Source organism: Pezoporus flaviventris, unplaced genomic scaffold, assembly GCF_033815535.1.
Source record: "Pezoporus flaviventris isolate CSIRO_AGI_PZ_B2104156 unplaced genomic scaffold, CSIRO_AGI_Pfla_v1 ptg000108l, whole genome shotgun sequence".
NCBI lineage: Eukaryota > Metazoa > Chordata > Aves > Psittaciformes > Psittacidae > Pezoporus > Pezoporus flaviventris.
The window spans coordinates 75,144-97,500 of record NW_026892656.1 but is presented as its reverse complement, the minus strand read 5'-3'; the positions used below and the strand labels follow the sequence as shown (position 1 = coordinate 97,500).

The window sequence follows — 22,357 nt, the reverse complement described above, 5'->3', positions numbered from 1 at the left end:
TTTAAAGGATTTGTTAATACTTTTAGTGTGCATGTGCCTGGAGCGATGGAAAGGCCCATTTTAGAATACTGATACATATAAATCTGTGTGGCAAACTTACAGAAAGTTTTTTTCCTAAATGGAAAGAATACAACAGAAAACACACCCAACATGCTAGAGCATGTATGTTAAAATCCTACCACAGCAAAAAACTGCCACTTCGTTTTCATGATCTATTTTTCTAGCAGCTACCTATTAATTCAATCTAAACCTGGGGAATGACACAGAGGGCAACTTTTTTCATTGACAGACATCGGCTCAAGAGCTGGCTCCAAAGCCTTCTGGACCAGTGGGCTCCCCCAGTCTTTCAATATTTCTCATGGGGCATCAGACATCCTGACCTTCAAATGGGAAGTGTCATTAGATGGAAACAGTTCCAGCCACCGACTGATTGGCCTCTCAAGCCGCCTCAGGGTCTCAGGGTCTCTTACCTAACAACATGGGTTGTTTTTCTACTGACTTCCAAATTAATCACAGCTTTAACACTTAGGCAATTTGGGATATATATGCTGGTCTCTGAATGTGCAAAAGGGTATACAGTGACAGCCACATAGATTTTAAAAACAATCTGGCACTACTGACATAGTACCTTTAGCAAATGAGTGCTGCTTCTGTAGCTAAACCAGCACTGCTTACTTGAATAGACTTTCACTGCAGTCACTGAAATCAAGGAGCAGTGAGCAGGTGCAATGCTGATAATAAGAGCAAGATATTCAGACTGGGACTTTTAGCTATAAAAAGGCAGCAAAAAGGAAATGGGCAATTCTGTTCCAGTGTTTTAATCACACAGCAATAAAATGCAAAAGTTCCAAGTTCAAAGAAACAAAAACCATGTTCATGTTGATTTAAATGTACGAGTTTCATCTGCTTGAGGCTTGTGGCTGATCCTCCCACTGTTGTTACACAACCCTTACCTGTGTAAATAACAGTACCAGAATTGGGTCTGTGACAGTTTTTAAAGACCATTCCTTGATCTAATTACCTTTTACCCTTGGGAAAGCACCTGAATACCTTTGAGCTGTATGAATCTGAAAAGTTTTCAGCTAATATCACACAGGAAAAGGAGCAAGAAGGGATTCCAACCATAAATACAAAACCTTACGTCTTCTGACACTGGAAACCACATTGACTTTTAACGTAAGTGATCCCTGGAATTCAATGGTCTGAAAAGAATAATACACTTTCAGTGATGTGAGAAAGCAGAATGATATTCATGCTTGAAAAGTAAATATTTTCCCAAGTTTACATTTAAGAAACTATTAAATTCTCAATAAGAAGCAATTTTTAAAGATTTAAAGTTGAAAGGTACAATAAATTTTTTTAAATTCTTTCACCTTTTCCAGGGAAAAAGAAAATAAGTAAGTATGCCAGTCACACATGCTGCTAAGGCCCATGCACTTCTTCCCAGTGTGCACACATATGTGTGTAAGCAAAGCCATGCGTGCAGGATGGAGGGAAGCAGAACCAGACTGCCACTGGCAGCTCGAGGGCACCAGAGCATCCCTAAAGTGTGCCTGGGTTTTTGGTGTGAGGGTGAACAGGAACTGCTCTTCATGTCACCTTCTCCCCTGTAGCCAAAGCATTTTCCTTTGGCAGATGCCACTGGAAATGGATGCTGGCTAAGCAAGCAGTTAACCTGCACTCCAGGCTCCACAGATGCCATATGAAGTGTCTCAAAAAACAGAAAGGCCTGGGAAACTGGTGACAGTCAAACCAAGAAGCAAGCCATGGTACCTGTGTGAATAGTAGAATGAGAGAGAATGGTGTCAGTGCTCTCCCCATGTTACCATCTCAAGGACTGGTACCTGTCTTCTTGGTGCCACTACTGGACACAGTGGGGTGATCGGCAATACTGTGAAGACAGGGTGGCTCAGTGGCATGGGAATACTACGGGTCAAATTCAGTTCGAAAATGCTGTCCAGTTTCCACCCAAGTTAATGGTACCCTGCTACCTCACTGACTCTACCACCCACTACCAGCAAACTGCCTGCCAAGCTACAGCAACTACTGTAATGTATGTGGCAACTGCCTGACAAAGCATTAGGTCAAAAAATCAAATACAACAAACAAGCAAACCACTCCTGCTGCAAAACCAGGCACTAAGAACCAGAGAACCATCAGAATCAGCGCAGTTGCTGGCTAAACAACTGAGAAGACACACAAAAAGAGAGGGTGAGAGAAACCCACCATTTTTCTATTGTGGAGAAAGCATCAGAGTGGCAACAGGAGTGTCACAGTCTGTCCTGACTTTGCTGTAGATTGTGGCAAGATGGACAAGATGAAATCTTGATGCAAACACATGCAGAAAAGTCAAGTTATCTTAAGCCATCTCCATTCAGCTGTCTCTCACATTTGGAAGTGCTTAACCCTGTGTTCCCAGATGTTCAACTCCTTAAGCACAGAGTTACTTAACAAAAGGTCAAAAAGAAAATCTATCTCCACTGAGTTTCTTGTGCAATTCATTCCTGCGTGAACGCACTATTAGAAAAGATGGAGGACTACTGACTTTAACCAGGGCAAAGAAACAAGCATTAGTGGCAGGCTGTTTGTTCTTCATAAACTAGCTATGCAAGGGCATCAGTCTCATACTCTGGTATCCTGTTCTGTGCAGATCTAAGACACCAGCAGTCAGGAGCCTATGGCTTGATGGGCTCCTGCTAGAAGGTCACAGAGAAGCTGCAAAACTGTAAGGAAATGAAGAGACAAACTTTCATCAGCTGTGTTTTCAGCACTCCCTTTGAAGACAAAGATTTGTGCTTTGTAAAGCTGCAGTAACTCATGTTTCTGAAGGATGTTCACACTCGGTTAATCCCAAATATCTTTTAGTTCCTTTGCTTCTACTCTGTGTGAATGAACCTGAAAAAAAAATAAACCTGCTTCTCACTCCTTCCTATTGCTCAAGATGTATGTTGGGACGAAATGGTTCCTACTCATTGAGAATTCCTGCCGACATCTGCAAGTGCATAAATGTGCTAAAAACGTTCTGTATTGACTGTCTTGTTCCTATTCCTCAGGCCCTGTGACAGACCTGGACCAGGTGATGGCTCCCACTGGAATGAATTCTGGAAGCCCACCCACAGCCAAGGATTTCTGCTTGCTGCAGTTGGTCACCACAGCATAGCACAGGTGCAAGCTTCTTTGAAGCAGTGTTATGCACAGCAGAGAATAAGATGAGACATTAGTCTAAGAGAAGGCTGATGCCAAATACTTATAAGGGGCTAATGAAAACTCTGTTATGGATCTGCCTTAAAACCGAACTCCATGTATTACATACACCAGCTGAGATGTCTTTGTGATTTTTGCTTTGATCACTATGTTGTGAACTGTTCTGTGCTGACCGTAATGTGGAGCAATTCAGGAGAATATGGGAGTAGTGCTCCTTTTCTGCTTTGCATGTTATTAACACAAGCACAACCAGTCTGGTTCTAGAAACATACATTCAAAGGCACTTTCCCACTGAAAGCAGTCTTGAACAGCAACAAGCTTCTTTTTGATGCAAAAATAAAAATAAGCCTAGTAACTGAAAATACACCCCATCTGTGTCCCCTAACACAGATATACTATTTCATAGCTGAGTCCCTTCCCCCTTCTCAAATGCCTACCCTTCTCAGTAACATTTAAAGCAATTAGGATTATCTTGGATGCCCACAGTAGGGCACATTCATTGTGCATTTCCAAACAGCATTAATTCTTGGCATTAAGAACTTGGGATAAAAGGTAAAGATGTGAATGGAGATCTTTATTCAGCGTGCTTTACCACAGATGATCTCATTCTTTTCCAGTTCATGCTTGCACTTTAGCAACTAAGAAAGCAGGACTGTAACTGATGTAATTAGAAACCAGAAGCTTAAGAAAAAATCCTCCTGCTGACTCCCTCACCTCTGGCTTTAAATTCTCTTACAATAATATGTGAAACAATCAAACAAGGCTTTCCACTTCTCACCCACGACCAGTCAGACAGGGAGTATACAAAGATGACATTTGGGAAGCAAAGGCTTTTTTTCTGAGACTCCAAAACCTACCTTGAAACTATACCAATTAATTACAAGGGATCACCGTACATGCTTGCAGACACAATCCAGAGCACAACAGTACTGGTGGACCAACGCTCTCTGCTATCACGAGTGTTACATTATGTGGCTAACTTGATTGATGTCTCTAAGCCACTGCTCCAGGATAGGAAATGCAGAGGGTGAACCATCTCAGAAAAAGAGCATCAGGTGTGTTGAGATGAGTACCCTAGTTTTGAATGATCAAAAGGCAACATGTGGAACTGAGATGGCAAAAGCTTGCTTTTGGGTGGGCACAAGTGAATGGTCACCCACCTCTTGTGCATGGTATTCATCAGGAATGCTCACTCTGCTCAATCTCAACAAGGTATAAATCAGCAGGAAGTTTCCCAGTTTATACTCCACCATCAGAACCCTGATGGCCAGTCCTCTCAAAAAGGAGATGTGAATGGTTTCACACAGATGTTTTCTGTTTTCAAAGGCATGAAGTGAAACTCTCCCATGGGACAGCTCAAAGTAAGGCAGACAGTTCCCACTGCTGGGCAAAAAGGAAACTGTGCACTTCTGTTGAGGATTTTTTGGGTCATCTCTAAGTGTAAACATTCTGTACAGTTACACAAGAAGCCTGATAACATCAGTACCACAGAAGAGCTGAGCTGAGGTCACAGATTTGAGGTATTTTTAACCTGGCATTAATACTATGAAGAAAAGGCATCCTGATAAAATACAGGCATCTCCTTTTTCCCTCCCTACTGTTCTCCAGTCACTTATTTAAAGCTGCATTGTTCTATGCACACATTTGCACAGCAACGAAGAGAATTATACCAGAGAACCAATTTTGTTGCTGAACATGCAGTCCCTTTGGTTTTATATTGCCAGTACTGGAAGGATGCACATGCCTCTCCTTTGGGCTGTGACTCTCTGTTATGACTACCAGCAGACCTACTTTTGAATAACCTTATTTCCCACAGACATTCACAGTCCACGATGGCAAGGAAAATCCCATGGTTTGCATGGCTGTGCTCTTAACCAGAGGCCAAAAGAGACAACGTGGGGGGGGGGGAATAAGAAGGAAAACAAAATCCCAACAAACCATTTTAAGGTTAGAGAGCAGATACGGAAACATATGAGGAGGCATCAATTTCCAGAAAAGGCATATAAAAAAGTGGCTGTGAGGGACAGGAGTATTTGGAGATCTGCCACTAGCTGAAGAGCAGCAAGAAATCTCAGAGGAATGAAGCGATTACTTTATCACATAATAAGGCTGTGACAAAGCCGGGACCTTTCATCTCTTTATTCCTGGAGGTCATATACTACTCTGTTCTACACACAACACTGGAGACTGATTCTCCTTTGAAAAAAAGATGTCCTTGGTGTGTTGCACTCAGAAGACTGGCAGCTATGAGAAGAAACAGACTTCAAATCCACTTTTTGGACTATTTGTCTTATTCCTATAGTAATTAAAAACTGTTCTAACAACATTAAAACACACATGTATCAGTAATTTCTCATGATAAAAATCTAACCTTGCCACCTATCAGTGTGCATGCCCAAACATCTGTTCTGGGCATTTTATCTTGCCAGGACTGGTTTTGCAAAAAATTGCTGTGTGATGGGCCAGGAGGCTTGAGACTCCCTAGGCTATCCCATTGCTGGGCACAGTAGCAAGGCAGGGATCTCCGAAAACAAACCACTCAACACATCCTGGTCAGGAGAAACCATGCAGCCATATGAGCACACAACCACCTCTGGTGGCAAAGCAAAACCAGCAACAGTCTGCCTACAACTCCAGTCTACAGACAGGACTCACAGAATAGTTTGGGTTGGAAGGGAACTTCAAAGGTGTGGGGCTACTCCCTGTTTTGAGGGAAGACCTCACAGGCTGCATATATGTCCACTGCAACACAGGAGATAGCTGAAGAATCCTGACTCCTCATATGCCTCTGGGCATTCACTACAACGTAGTTGCCTTTGTTTTGCTTGGTATATGTATTTGAAACCTCTCTGAATCAGAAGTTCTTCATGAATAACTATCTCTGGAAGCATCAGTTGTCCTGCCTAGAAAATGCACTGTCATTTGCAGTAGCTGTGGCAAAAAAAAAAAAAGGGTTCTGAAAAACAATGGTAATTTTAAAGGAAAAAGTACACTCAAGGCTCAAGATAATGTTATCAAGCAACAGAATATGTGGAGAGACAAAAAAAAGGCTCTAGGTTTTTCCCTTGTGTAGCTATACTAAAGGAAGGAAATGGGATCCTAACAGCTTTAATAATCATGTATAACTTTTTGGTGTTCAGCACAGAAATCCAAACAGAACACTATTTTGGCTGAATGTTCTTGGGTCAGAAAGGCTGTTTATCTTCACCAGCATATCACAAAAAAAAAAAAGAAGTATACCACAGTTTGCATAACAGCAGGACTAGCCATTTAATGCTAGTTTTGGTCTCCCCTCTTCACATTTTTTTTGTTGCCAATATCACTTTAAATCTATAGAACAAGGATGAAATCTATGCCCCCTGACATCAGTCCTAATGCTCAAAGAGTAACCAAACAGCTAATAATGATGGCCTCAGCTCTTTCAGGTTTAATGAGGGTTTTAAATTTAGAAAACACTGGCTCAGTGCAAAAGTGTCGTACTATACAGCTTCAAATATTTTTTGGACACAATTTGCAAGCTTTTGGAAATCAAGAAATTACTAAACAATCAGAGAAAATGCTAACTCTAATGGAAGTGATCTGTTACAGTAGATGAACAGATTTTTCACTTGCAAATAATAGATTTTTTTTCTCCCCCCCACCAAGTGTTCCTATAATGCAAGCTTCTCTGCTACCAAGGGACAAAACAAGAGCCTGCAACTCAAACCACACTAGCAAAAGCAGCAGCAGGTTTGTCACCGACTTTAGCATCAGTGAGACACTAACCATTGTGCTCAGAATTCAGCAAGAGGGAAGAAAGAAGTGGCCTTACCATTTAAGCTCACAATTTAAGTGAATCTGCAGTTCAAAAAGCCCATTTAAGTGACTTAGTATTACCATGGCATTACCATTTTTAATATTAGCTTTAATTTGGAAGCAAGTCAAGCAGATTTGCAGTAAAATGGTTCAACAAGTATTGAAGAAATATGCAGCACAAGATGGGTTTATGCATGAGCAGAGTGAAAATGTTGCCACTTATTTTAAAGTGAGATTTATGCCCTCTGAAGTTTAGAAACCTCACTGCAATAAGTCACAATACTTGAGAAAATAGGGACAAAAACTGAACACAAAACATTTTTGAGGTAGTCAAATAAGTTAAATTAAGTTTCACACAACATTAGGCTTGAGACAGACCCGCTGCATTATATTTATATTTATTTCCACCAACACGAGTATTAAATGCAGACTGTGAAAAGGTGGTGCAGCAGAGGCTTGGTCCTGCTCAGAGGTGAAGGGCCAGCCTCTGGCTGACCACATGCCATCAGCCAGAGGGCAAAGGCTGCACCTAGTGATGCTGCCAGCAGCACTGCCCCAGGCTAAGGAGGTCCTACTGACTTCCTACAGCCACGGTGAGGCAGACCTGCTGGGATGGTCAGCCCACCAGTGTCCAGTGCTTTCTTCAGGATCCCGACAGTAGCAGCCTTGCCAGGGCCAAACTCCCGAGATCACAGTTAACCATCTACAAGCTGTGCGTCAACAGGGTCTTAAACCTTTGGTTGTTTCAGTTTCCTGCAAGGGTACTAGGTCACTTCAGTGCTCCTGTGCCATCATTCCTTACTAAGGTTACTGGAATCTGACCAATTTTCAACATGTGCTTCCCTTGCCCTTGCTCACCATGCTCTGCAGTCAGGAAGGTGAACCTTAAATCATGTTTTTCAAGTGGCACAAAACTTCTAAAATAAACACATTAAAAAAAAATAGAAAAGCAGAATTGTCTTATTGTCATCTGCCGCAGTGAAAATTTTAAGACAGGTTCCTCAGGTCTAGTGGGCCAATCCAGCTACTGGTGGCTGGTTTGAAGGCTGCGTGCCTTCAAAAGGACCACTCCAATGCTATGCCTCAATTAATTTCAATAGGGCTGACTGCAACTCTTGTCAATACAAAACTGATTAAACATCAAAAGGGCAAGAGAGAGAAGGGAAGCAAAAAGTAGAGCTCATCCTCTGCTGCATCACACAGCCCTGACACAACCCACCACAGACAAGGGGTGATGAAGGAGGGGAGAGCAGGGGCTGCAAGGAACCTGCACTGTGCAGAATGACCGAGTACCTGTCAAGGCAAGCTTTTTCACTCACTTGGATGACAGGGCAGGCGGTGTTCCTTCACACACGCAGCTGACAGACACAGCAACTGAATACAGCAAGAAAAGCAGACGAAGTGATCCAAGCTGGACAGTTGAGAGTCAGAGGTACAGAGGTCAGCCCCATGGTTGAGGAGGGGCAATCACCTTCAAACTAGGGGCCAGGCCAACCCACATTCCTCTCTCCTTGCTCCTTAACTACTTAGCTTAGGCAGTTTCAACTTCATTTGGGTTAGTCCCTGAAAAAGTATCCATGTAACAGAATACAGCCAGCCAGAGCTGGCTCACTCTGATGCAGACTCTATCTGCAAAAACCTACATACACTATTTATGCTTTGGAAAAATTACAGATTAAATCCACAAAATTAAAGTCCCTGGGAACACTTGTAACTCAGGTAAGAGTTGGGGCAGGAGTGTTTGACACAGCTGGTAGAGACAGCTTGATGAACTATAAGTTCATATTTACCCAAGAGAGAGGATAGCAAAAACTGAGATGAGCAGAGGCCTGATTTAGAGTATTTAGGAAATTTTAAACTGTATTTAAGTTTGGATGGATGGATGATGGCAGAGCAGTGGATGTGGTCTACCTTGACTTCAGCAAAGCATTTGACACAGTCTCCCACAGCATCCTCACAGCTAAATTGAGGAAGTGTGGACTGGATGATCAGGTAGTGAGGTGGACTGCGAACTGGCTGAAGGAGAGAAGCCAGAGAGTTGTAGTCTATGGGGCTGAGTCTAGTTGGAGGCCTGTAACTAGTGGAGTGCCTCAAGGGTCAGTACTCGGACCAGTATTATTTAATATATTCATCAATGATTTAGATGAGGGAATTGAGTGTACTATCAGCAAGTTTGCTGATGACACTAAGCTGGGAGGAGTGGCTGACACACCAGAAGGCTGTGCTGCCATCCAGCGAGACCTGGACAGGCTGGAGAGTTGGGCAGGGAATAACTTGATGAAATATAACAAGGGGAAGTGTAGAGTCCTGCATCTGGGCAGGAACAACCCCAGGTTCCAGTATAGGTTGGGAAACGACCTGTTAGAAAGCAGTGTAGGGGAGAGGGACCTGGGGGTCCTAGTGGACGACAGGATGACCATGAGCCAACACTGTGCCCTTGTGGCCAAGAAGGCCAATGGCATCCTGGGGTGTATTAGAAGGGGGGTGGTTAGTAGGTCGAGAGAGGTCCTCCTTCCCCTCTACTCTGCCCTGGTGAGACCCCGTCTGGAATATTGTGTCCAGTTCTGGGCCCCTCAGTTCAAGAAGGACAGGGAGCTGCTGGAGAGAGTCCAGCGCAGGGCAACGAAGATGATTAAGGGAGTGGAGCATCTCCCTTATGAGGAAAGACTGAGGGAGCTGGGTCTCTATAGTTTGGAGAAGAGGAGACTGAGGGGTGACCTTGTAAGTGTCTATAAATATATAAAGGGGGAGTGTCACGAGGATGGAGCCAGGCTCTACTCAGTGGCAAACAATGACAGGACAAGGGGTAATGGGTACAAACTGGAACACAAAAGGTTCCCCTTAAACTTGAGAAGAAACTTCTTCTCGGTGAGGGTGACGGAACACTGGAACAGGCTGCCCAGGGAGGTTGTGGAGTCTCCTTCCCTGGAGACATTCAAAACCCGCCTGGACACATTCCTGTGTAACATTATCTAGGTGTTCCTGCTCCGGCAGGGGAATTGGACTAGATGATCTTTCGAGGTCCCTTCCAATCTCTAGCATACTGTGATACTGTGAAGGGTACACAGCTAGCTCAAATCTGGCTCAGACTGAAATTTATCGAAATGTGTTTTATAAAGCCAAAAGCCAATGCAAAAAATTGCCAAAATAATCTAGCATAATCAGCTCTTTCAAGGTGGGAAGACAAAACACTCCCTGCAGTGTCTGCAACTGCTCCCAGATACAACCTGAAAGGGAAAATGATTTATAAACAAACAGGAGAGAGAGCTCATTGATTTTTCTTTCATGTCCAGAAGGGAAACAAAACCAGTGACAAACTGGACTGAAAACATTCTTTCAGCAGTCTACGACATGATTAGTGCCATGCTTGGGGGTTAATAAACATCTTAGACACAGCATTATCGGGTGTGATTCAGGCCTTATACAAGCCTTCTACTTGGGAAACTTAACCGATTTAACAGATACTGCAAGACAAACATCAGGTACAGAGTTTTAAAACTGACGGTGTAAAATTACAAAAAAGCAGGAAATGAACAGATGTAAACGCCGGCGTTAAAGAAGAAACAAAATCACAATTGTTTGCTTTATTTCAAAATGAACTACAGGGAGTCCTATGTGGTTAACCTGGCTCCCAATCTTTACGGACCACATACTAAAATGAATCCTAACAAATGAAGACTTTTAAGACAATCATATTTCAAAAATAAATGCTCCCCCTGCAATCCCTTTCAGCGATTTTAAAGCGAGCTGTAATGCGCCCATCTGAGCACAGATGCTTCCTTCCTGCTTTTCTCGCTTCTTGTCCAACCTGCAGGTGCCAAGCCGGGTAGACCCTTCTGCAGCAGAGGTGGGGTACACTGCAAGGATCTAAGTGTTGGCGAGGTGTTTGCCCTTGTTCGTGGGAATCAGCAGGCAACCTCCCTGGCAGAAACCACTGAGAAACTTCAGGTCTTCTCCTTAAAAACCAAGAGCAGTTAATGAAAATGATGACACCTTCCTAATTAGAGGAGAGAGCAGAATCCCTTTCCTATTCTGATTATGCACAACGAGCATGAATATGCATTTGGCTATGAACTTAACTTACATGTGTGGAAGCACATACTTTTATAGTACGCATAACAACCTCATTAGCTTTGCACCAGTGCAGCAAGATGACTCTGGTATTTTTCCATTTTTTTTAAATGAAAAAATACTTTGTCTAAATAGCTCTTCTTGTGTTCTCGGCATGGCAGACTAATAAAATGTCACAAGCAGAAAGCAGCTGTAACACTTGCATGTCTGATCTACTTCAACAGGTTTGGAAGAAACGAAATATAATTTATTATAGCCTGTTTAGTTCTGCAACAATTGCCCTTCAAAACCCGAAGCAGCACAGTGTAATTGAAGGTACGTGCCTTCTGCAGGAACCTCAAACAGCCTCAGGCAAGAGCTAATACAGATGTAGTACAAGGCATTAAAAGAGTGCTGGATGCTGTAGCTAGCAATTATCCTGGTATTTAAACAAATCTATCGCTCATCAGGAAAGCGTTTAGTGCAGTAGTCAGAGCGAGACAGGCTGACAGGGAGCACAGCTACTTAACTGTCCCCTCCAGCGATTACACTTTCTCAGCCTGAGAGTCATGTCAAATTAAACAACTACACATTGACTTTTCACTTCTATAAACATTAAGGTATGACTGACAACCCCTGGATGCTATAAGACAGTCATTATAACCAGCCAACATACTGCTAGCTTACTTGTGGTTTTTTTTTTCCCCCCTACTCCAAGCAATTTCCTCCCGGACAGTTTTTACAGCCCTCCACAGATAACAGCCCTCCACAGGTAAGTTTGCTGTGATTCCTTGCAGGGTCATCATAACAAAATGCTACTCCCCCCACCCTTAGACCTTTGTAAGTATGTGAGAAAACAACATAAAATTAGATTATGTAACTTGGCATAATAGCTACATTTTTTTTCCTCTTAATCCAGGCCAGCATTTACCCATTTAACTCAGATTTGGAGATGTCTGGACAGCAACAACAGAATTCTAGCTAGCACTGCACTAAATAATAGTGTTAACGTGGCACCTTTCTGGATTAATTTTCCCAATTCCTCCCCTAACACCTGACAGTCTCTTTCAATCTATGTATGGCAGACACTGCAAGAGGAGTAAGTCACCTGCAAGAATTGGCAATTAAATGACAAGCTCTACAACAGTACGTTCTGAGTACGTATTCATTAAGGCCTCAAGCTTCCTAAGGCTATTATAACACCCCTATGTCAAGGCACCACTTGCTATATACATATATATATGTGTATGAAGACTGCATCTTAGTAAAGTTACTAGAAATTGAACAGATACATAAAGCAGTCAAGGTTGTGAAGAAATACACCCCACTGATTTTATACCCAACATTCTGGCGCCTGAAACCACTACAGTGTAAGTGATAGCTTTACTCTCCACCCCTCTGATTCAAGCCACAAGAGTAACATAAAAGATGTCCAAATTTTCCCCTCTCAAAATAAAAGGATAAAGTTAAAAAAAAAAAAAATATCGTAAATAATGTTTAACATTTCTACCCTCTCACCCTGCCATCGTCCATAAAAAACCTCAGTGGATCCTTTAAAGCCTCTGGTACAGAAGCAAGAAAGATGAATACTGTATCATTAAGTTAATTATGAACACAAACAGTCTAGAATGCTATTGGTATGCCTGGAAGCCTCTGTATTTACATGATTAGAGGATCTGAAGCTTTACCTTTATACTGGCTGCAGCAGACTGAAAAGTAAACTTCACAGTGTCAAATTTTTTTAGAAAAACAGAGTAAAGCAACTAAATAAAATCAGTAACAGTAAGCACATTTATGGAAACTGTTCTGAGCTACAAAACTATGATTTCTTTGCAGGATTACCATTCAATGCAAAAACAACTACCGGAGATGAAAACAGCTGAGGAGGACAAATGAAGTATAGCTATCTCTCCTCTCTGCTAGTATGAACTGCAGTCTCCTCTTCCACTTTTGAACTATATTTAATATGTGAGCATTGGTCTCAGAAATAGAAAAGCAAATATAACAGTATTTCAAACATCCCACCTCTCCCTCTGGCTGAAAAGCCAGGCAACGATAAAACCAGCAGACTCCAGCCCAGAGCATGCCAGCTTTGTTTTTGTTTCAAACACAGAAGACAAAGCAATCACAGCACTACAGACAATGACATATAACTTAATTTCCAGGTTTTGCAGTACAGCACTGAAATAACATCACAGGAAGCATGTAAAAACTTTGCTGGTCTATCCTGGATCTTTTCTTTCATTTCTTTTTAACTACTTAACTGCCACTGAAGTATGTAACATTCACTAAAGCAATGTATGTATGTAACATTCACTGTCCTCTGTAGGCCCATCAACACAGTGTGCTTTCCACTTCATGTGGCTATTGCTGTTTAACTCCAGGGATATTTCTCAGACTACCAATTACACGTTTTTCTCCCAAAGAGTCAGCCTCAATTTACTCATGGACAAAATGTTGTAGTTATATTCTGCACCAACTTCCTACTTATGTAACTGGGCAAAGGCACCTACTGTTTTACCCTATTCTCAATGACCCCGTGTCCATGCTGCAGTTGGAGGGACCAAAACAAGCAGAGAAAACATCAGCACACAGCCAGATGAACCAGCAGCTTCTCTAGCTTCTGTATTTAAGGTTTATGGGTAAATTTCCCCCTAATCTTCAGCTCAAAGTTTCATGTTTCAAGCTCTGGGAGACATTCACAGGGAAAGAAAAAACCCAACAAAATCCCACCCAGTCCAAACCCCAGCAATGGGCCTTAGCTCTGTTTCAGTGTCTACCATCAGGCTGTATCAGCTCTGTATCTCAGAAGTGATCTCCTCCAGCTGAGCTGCTTCCACAGTATCCTGCCTCACCAGAGCTTGCCTGGCCACAGGGTGAACTCACATGCACCCTCCTTTTCCCAAAGGCAGCACACTGGCTGTATGTAACACTCGCCTCACAGGCCCTCTGGCTTTACTACTGAGAAATCCAGTGTTAGGATCTGCTATAACAACCTACAAAAAAAAAAAAAAAGAAAAAGAAAAAGAAAAAGAAAAAGAAAAAGAAAAAAGCCCCAAACAATTAACATAAACCAAAAATCACTTAGGGAAATTCTCATTTTGTATTGCTAGCCTGGAATCGTAAAGCTATGATATCCAAAGAACTGTATTTTCAAGAGTATGCTTTGAAAAGAAAAGGCTACTTTGCTGAAAAGCTAATGTTAAAATGCAGCTCTTCAATGAAATATTGAAGTACTTTTTAAGAAATAGCACAAAAATAAGAGTCCCACCAGAGAAATCTGTATTTGAACATATGCAGTGTTTGTATGTCCGCATAGCATGTGTGTATCCATATATCCATGTATATGTATCTCTATATCGATATAGGCACCCCCACACAAGTACAGGTATGTGTAGATTAATATATATTATATATATAAAGCTAACTTTCAGTCCTCAGAAAACAAAAGCTATCCCCATATAACAGCCAAATTCCTACATAACTCAATTTCGACATCTCATCTGGTGTGAACTGCACTCATTCCTAGTGTAAACCCCAGCGCGCTCTGCAATGATATACTGTAATGTCACATCGCAATCTGGATTTACTATAAAGGGCTGCTGACGAGTTTCAGAGCAGTAAACATTGCTGCGAGGTGTATTTCACACTGAGCTGGTTTTTATGAAGAACACTTCACCGCCCAGCCACGGCACCCAGATGATGAATGGTGAAAGATGCATGACAAGCTTCATCATTGTTTGTAAATCTTAACTGTTCCTGCTCACTAACTCTGCAGGCAATTTTCAAAGACAGCGGCCAAGAGAAGGACAGCACAGCTTTCCTGAAGGTTATTCAACTTGTATTGGCCTAAGCTATGTCTGCAAGGAGCACTGGAAATAAACTCATTGGTTACACTGAAGCATAGAATTAAGAACATTTGATGGGCAGGTACGCTAATGGTTGCTAAATTAAAAAAGCCCATTAAGTAGCCTTGGTATCCGTCCCCTACCCTGCCCTGCAGGGTTACATACATCACGTGCAGGCAATGTGTGCTGGTATTATTTACACATGCAATATAAATATGCGTATTTATAAAATGGGCAGAATGAGTGATGAGTTGTAGGCTCACACATCATGATTCCCCTGTATCTTGTGCAGTTACACACAGTTCTTGACTATCCTCCAGCTCCTTTACCCACAGCCTGTGGGAAAGCTACTTCTCTTCTGCAGAAGTTTACGCTTGTGACAGGGTATAATGCACAGAGAAAGGAAACTACCCATGGCATGCAAGCATGGCAGTGGGGAGAGATGTTACCCTTCTCTGTTTTCCCTGCGATCATCCTGGTGTGGGAGCAGTGCCACAGACTGAGTAACCTCTTGCAAAGTGGCACAGCTCAGCTCATTGCCTCCTTGCTAGAGGTGAAGCCAGTCTTCACTGCTCTACAGTACAAAGCCTTCGTAATTTTGACTTTTTCTTCTCCCTTTTCTTTAGAGGTCAGCAGTAAATGCTTCTTTTGCTAGAGTTTCTCAGAATCTGCAGAGGGCTGCTTTGAAAGCAGAAGAAGCTGCAGAAGAATTAACCCAATTGAAGACCTTCATCTGAGCTGCAAAGCTGGCATTAACTTTGAGGTGCTCTACAGAGACCCTCACACACATAAAAGATGACAGCTGAATAGAGTGAGTTCTCCTCTTAACAAGTCAAGTTACGAGGACGCACATCATCCGCATCTATTTCATTAAAGCAAAGCGAAGAGTCGAGCAATATCACTGTTTGCTACAATTACAAAATCATACCTGGGTAAGCACACTGTTATCCCTACCACCCTGACAAGACATCTTCATTTGTTTTAGTACTTTATGTCAAAGTCAGTTTTAATAGTGACTATTGCTAACAATTTCTGCTTCCAGTGAGAAAAATTCTGCGTCCAGAGGTAGCAAAATCAGAGTGTCAAAGCCACAATGGGCATAAGAGGAAGCAGCTCATCTGACGGCATGGATTTTTGCAGTGAAGTATCCAACATCTTTTAAGGAGTGAGGAAAAATCCCCCACCTCCTCAATCAGCTATAGCAACATCCTCAATCCCACACAAACTGGTAGCGGTACAGTAGGTAAAACCCCCTGGTCTCCGATATGTGGCTCTAAAATGCTGATAACTGTGCAAGATGGACTGTTCTCCGTTAGAGAACATAAAGGAGAAGATGGAAGGTGTTTGGGGAAAGCAAATGGAGCCATTACTTGCCCCATGGCACTGCACCCCAACAGAGTCTTGCAGAGAGATGCTGACGCCCAGTATGGGACCCAGCACTGCCACATGCACTCTGCAGTGTGCTGTCAAGGTGGCATCACTTGCCCAAGTGCTTGCTCCCTGCTGCACCATTGGTACCCTAACCCTTTCTTTGACTGCTTCACAACTGTCCAGGCTGACCCCCTTCTGGGGGGATGCGGTTTTGCTGGTGTGGATGTATGGGGTCCCACTGCATCTCCTGAGGATTCAGGCTGTCCCACTCTCTCTGTTGCTATGGCACTGACAAATGAAAGCATTCACGTGTAAGTTTCATGACAGCTTAGCATTCCTCCTGGAAGATGCTAAGGCCTCAGTCCCGAAATATCTGGACATCAACAATGCAGCTTGTCCAGCTGCTCCTGCGGCAGGACCAGCAGCTTCCCCTACAACAAATGGCAAAGGGCTCAGCAGCCACCCTGGCATGACTCAGCAAAACTTATGAATGAAACCTGTTACTCTGCAACTGTTCAATGCAAAGTTGTTTTGCTGCACGTTTTAGTACTGTGTGCTTTTGAGTGAGCATAACATATAGGTTACATTTAGAGAAGGAAACACTTATGTAGGCCTTTTAATCAGGAATAAACTGCAGCAGAATGGGATGTAAGCAAATACTTACATTAATTTCTTTTCAGAAACTCCCTGCAGACAGTATAAATTTATTTTAGTTTCGGTCAAATCTTCACCAATCCAACCTCACTTACAACACACACCAATGAAGTACAGGAAGCCCTCAATATACAGAAAAATGAGTTATCAGAGCTTATACTGAATATGTTTTCCATTCTCAAATGTATTTTGATAGCTACAGTTACATGATGAAATATTAAAAAGTATTAATAAGAATGTCACAAATCAGGGTTATCAACTTGCTTGTTTAAAAGAAGTCCCCAAGCCCAACAACTATCTAGTCAGGTAAGCCCAAAATTAAACTTTTCCTAGAAAATGCAAATGATATGCTAAAAGGGCACCTGCCAAAAGATACCTGTAAAATGTTGGAATGCCCAGGCTCAACAAGCAATGTAAACCACGGCTTGCAGAAGTGCAGTATAAAATCCGCTTGCCATCCTTGCAATGAGCGCCTAAGGGAAGCCACATACACCACAGCCATCGTGACTTTAAGTGTATAGGGGACAATGCAAATACACCAAAAAACCACGACAACAGAAAATGGTTGTGCAAAGTCCAAGTGACCCCTTGAGCTGACTGTAAAAAACCTGCAGATTTAGATTTTTGGTCTTACTTCAAAATTTACTTCTAGAAGTTTGGTGTAAGGTGGACAGTTGGTGGAAAACAACAGTCTCAAGTTTTCATCAAACACTGCTTGTTCCTTCACCACTAAGGACAGCATACTCTTGAATACAGGTCAGTTTTTAAACAAAAGATGCACAGATAAACACACAGACTAAATATTGATTCACTGTATCAGCTCTGGGAGCAAAATGTTGTCCTCCCCACACACTCTGTGGCTGAAACCCCTCCAAATTCAAAACATGTATCTGCTGATGACCTACTGAAGAAGTGCGGAAAAAGGAGTAGAAGTGCTACCTCTCACACTTCACCACCACCTGGACATCTTGGGACTGAAACAGATACTCTGTAGCTTACATAGACTGTTTCTAACCTTCTGATGGAGGAGAATTTCCTTCTCTCTGGAAATTCCTCCAGAATTTCTACTATTCTGTCTCAATTCCTAGTTGCTTTATTAGCATAGTTCTATCAGTGCATCTTCTCAGCTGGCTGCAAATAAAGAGCAGATAGGTGCAAGGCTTTTTCCTGCTCTACAGGGTAATTTCTTAGTCATACCAAACCAGGCTGCTGTGTTGAAGTGCCATCTGTGTAACTTGAATGTTTGCAGAAAGCAGCTCAGGTTCAAGGACACGGTCTCAAAAACTTGTTGCAAACCAGGGCTCCTTGACCTCTCTGATCCGATCCTAGAACTAGGTGCCATCTGTGGCTCTGAAGCATCTCGTGTGGCATTTCAAGGATACAGGCTCATGTGAAAATACTCTATGTAGGAAACCTCAGAAAGGGGTGTTAACTACTGTGCATGGTAACCTGGTCTGAAAGAAACATCCACCTCTCCACTATGTTCCTGGCACGCATGGCATTCCTTGCATTCCAGTGATGCTTTTGCTAAAATGAAACTTTTTGTCTTAAGCAGAGAGACAGGCGGCCAAGTCTTTAAACACCGACCCTGGAAAAGTCCTTGCCACCTTGACTTCCACAACTGTAAAGCTGGGGATATCTGTTATTCAACTTCTAGAGAGGACAGTGAAAAAGTGTTTCGGAAGTGCTGGAAGCTGTTCTGCTGACAAAAATCCTGTTACCAGAAATGTTCTCCTTCATAAGATGATTTACACAAAACTGCTGATTTTTTACATATCAAAATGAATGCTTTTTATCAGTTTTTCTTATTTGCATTGGGAGGAGCTTCAGGCTCCAGCTTTATGTTCAAGCTGCAAATACAGCATGGCTACAGTGCTTCATTACTTGTGTTTCCAACCATCCTCACATTTAAGACAAGAAAACAAAAATTCAAATCCATTCAGTAGCTACAGCAACATTTTCAGTGCAAGCCATCTCCTTCACCACTGACACAGACACACAGAGTAATTACCTCAACATTTCATATAATAATGACAAAGCGGAACGTTTATTCCATGCCAACTTTAAGACAAGGTAACTACTTTAAAATCAAAGGTGTCTCAAATACAGGGATGTTTCTCCTTTGCATCCTTCTATTTGAATGTTAAATTTTGTGCCACTGTTCCAAATCTGGAAAACACTCCCATACACATAAGTGAACGCTCAACTTTTACTCAGTGGAGACAGTGGACCAGGAATGAGTGATCTAGTCTTCAGCTCTCTAAAGCTAAGGTCTTGTGCAGTTATTTCACAAATCTAAGTGCAGGATGGGCTGACTCGAAAATCAGTGGAAGGTGCTATCCAATTAAGGGCTGTGAGCAAATACTGAAAAGGCCCCTTAAAAAACCCAAGCAAGCAAACAAACAAAAGAGCCCCACAAAAAATCAAAACCAACCAACCAACCAAAACCACACAAACACACAAAAAGAAAAAAAACCACAAAAAACCACCCACTCCCCCAAAAAAACCAACCCAAAAAAGCCAACAACAAAATACCCAAACCAAAAAAAAAAAAAAAAAAAAAAAAAGCCCTGTCCCACAGCAATCAAGGAGCCCTTGGCTACTTGGCTTTTGGAGATGAAATACTCTGTTGTGACCCCATTCTAATCCCTCCAGTTTTTGCACAAGGATCTGTCACCTTGGCTTCTTCCAAAAGAAAGACATGTTTTAAAGCATGCTTTTCATGCACACGGATTGATAACAGTGTCTCATACATCTTTCCCTCTCACTGGTTTTGCAGAAAAAAAGGAGAGGAAAAACCTTTTCCAAGTAGAGAGTACAAAATCCCTCTCCTGCCTAGAAATTACTATATAAAACTTACAATCTGGTGAATTAAGAGAGCCCTCTGAAAACATTCTTTTGCCATTTGTCATTGGTTTATCTTCTTTTTCTCCTCATTTTTTTCCAGTTTCAGCTGGAAGGGCAGCAGCTGTGCATAGCTGGAAGCAAAACCACTTTACTTAGAACCACTTCAAATTCCAAGGAGGTTGAATGACGGTGTTTTGCCATTCAGAAAATGTAGCCCATCACTATATGCAACACACTGTGACACGGTATGATCTCATGTACAAATGTTAAAAGCTTCATGAGAACTTTGCTTCGTTCATAAAAAACAAGAGAGTGTACATCAGTGGTCTGCCAGCTCATCTCTCCTTTCCTTCAATATGACTGGTCTAAGCAGGCAGCTAAATTAACAGAACAAAACTAATGGAAGAGTCTGACTGGAATACTAACTGAGATAATACATAAGCTGACAAAACCTCTGCAAAGCTGAAGTTACAACTAAAACGTGGGTAACAGACTGCATGTGTTATCAGAGCATCCCAGATGTGTGCCTGGGAATTTAGTAACCATTTTTGTTAGAGATACATATTTCTGATGTTTTGAAAAGTTGACTGTGAAATGAACTTCTTATTCTGACCTGTTGCTCTCCTATACCTTCCTGTAAAATTTCTGGATTAACAATACATAAGCCTTCACACAGATCTTCGTTAAAGAAACAATCAGTTATGGGCTTGCTACAGGTGTTGTCAGGTGAAGTTTTACAGTCTGCACTATAAAGCAAGATTAGATGATCCTAATATTCCCTCTGGACTTAAAATCTATGAACATAGAAAAGAAAAGAAAAGAAGTGTCCGAGAATGGTTGCCACCTCAACCACAGAAAAGGAAGAAGTAAAACACATTTATTTAAAACATGCTAAACTTGTCTTCAGCAAGCAGCAACCACTAATCCTGCAGAAACATGTCACCAGGCTTCATACCAAGCAGTCTTCATGTTATAGAGAAAGTTCAGCCCAGCAACCAACGGAGAAATGCTAAGAAGTGTCTTTTGCAAGAGACATCGCTTGCAGTATGGACAGTCAGGACTTCATGGAAATGGGCCACCCTCTTCAACACGCAGGATCCACTGCTCACACCCTGCTGGCTGACTCAGCCCTCACACCGATAACAACAAAGGGGTAAAAAACCTCAAACCCTCTGAGGACTGTGAAAAGCACACAGAAAGAAAAACATTATGGGAGTGTAAATCATTGACTAACAGCCTGACAATATTGTTTTGTCTGTAGGTGGAAAATGTAAAAGCAGTCATCTCCTTCAAGAACATGCATCAGGAAAAAGAAGCTTCTAAGAAACCTACTAAATGGGTATGGTCCTGCTCACATGTTCAAGTTTCTCACAAAAATATTGGTGCCTCTTTCACTCACTAGCTCCCTGCTATGGAAAAACACTTCTTTAGAGTCTGGAAAATGCTGTTTGATCTCAGTAAATTACATCTCACTGCTTGTCGGTTTCTGATTGATGGTGTAACTTAGGGAACAATATCTGTGTGTGGAATACTGTCTGGAGAAGCAGTCAGGGATTATTGAAAATACAGTATTTATGCAGTTTAAAAATCAGTGGCACATTGCACACAATGTTTTCTAGAGTGATGAAAAAATCACTGGAGTGCATTTGGGAACAAAGGGTATAAGGTCTTTTGTCTATTTGTAAGAACACTCGACTGGTAAGACTTCTTAGTGAGTTAGTAGTGATGGATGCAAGAAAAAGTGTCAAACACAGTTGAGCATAAAGCCAACTGCTTCTCTGACCGATGGGCAGAAAGGAAGACGTCATTGTTCAATGGTGGTCAGAGAAGAGGGAAAAAAAACTGAAGAAAAGAGAAGGAAAATGAACCAAGGATCACTGATTTCTCCAAGCCATTTAGAACTACTGGAGAAGGAGGAAAAGTGTAAGGTTTCATCACACCATGAGTTGTTTCTTCATCTATCTGATATGTCACAGGTAGTTGGAAGATTTTCAGAAAACAGCCATTCTGAAAGAGCAGCCACCTCCTCAACATAAATGGTCGGACTTACTGAATTCAAGAGCTCAGTACCAGAGGTACAACTTTATACACACCTAACCTTCCAAAACATATGAACATATGAAGTAGTATCACCCTACTCTTTCTTTGTTTTTCTTCTTACTTCTCTAGCATCAGTTACTGTTCGGTTCCAGGAAATCAGTTCCATGAAGCTGGTCTACTCCAGCAGGCCATGTTAATGCCTGTGGTACACTCTACCAGCTACTGGAGCAATGGAACAAGAAAGCAAGAGAAACGTTCTCAAAACCAGAGGGTAAATTCACCTGGAAACTACTGCAGACTATAGTAATCCTTAGGATAGTCAAAAAGCCCTGAACATGAAAGAAAAATTTATCTGCAGTAGTTTTAAATTAAGTAACAAAGTGTGATGAGTTTGAAATGAACAATGAAGCAAGTCTGCAAACGGCTTCATGACATTGTTGAGGTGCAGGAATAGTTCACATTCATGGCTCAGAAAGAAGAGGACGGCAAAGGCTCAGTGGGAGCCTTTGCGGAAAAATCATGGACAGCATTTTTGAGAAAAGATAATT

The 22,357-nt window shown here is 42.0% G+C and overlaps 1 protein-coding gene across 1 annotated transcript in view; it reads right to left on the bottom strand.

The window, feature by feature from the left end:
- Window positions 1-22,357, bottom strand: part of DMRT1 (doublesex and mab-3 related transcription factor 1) — a 56,781-nt gene that overhangs the window by 2,433 nt on the left and 31,991 nt on the right. The window lies entirely within an intron of this gene.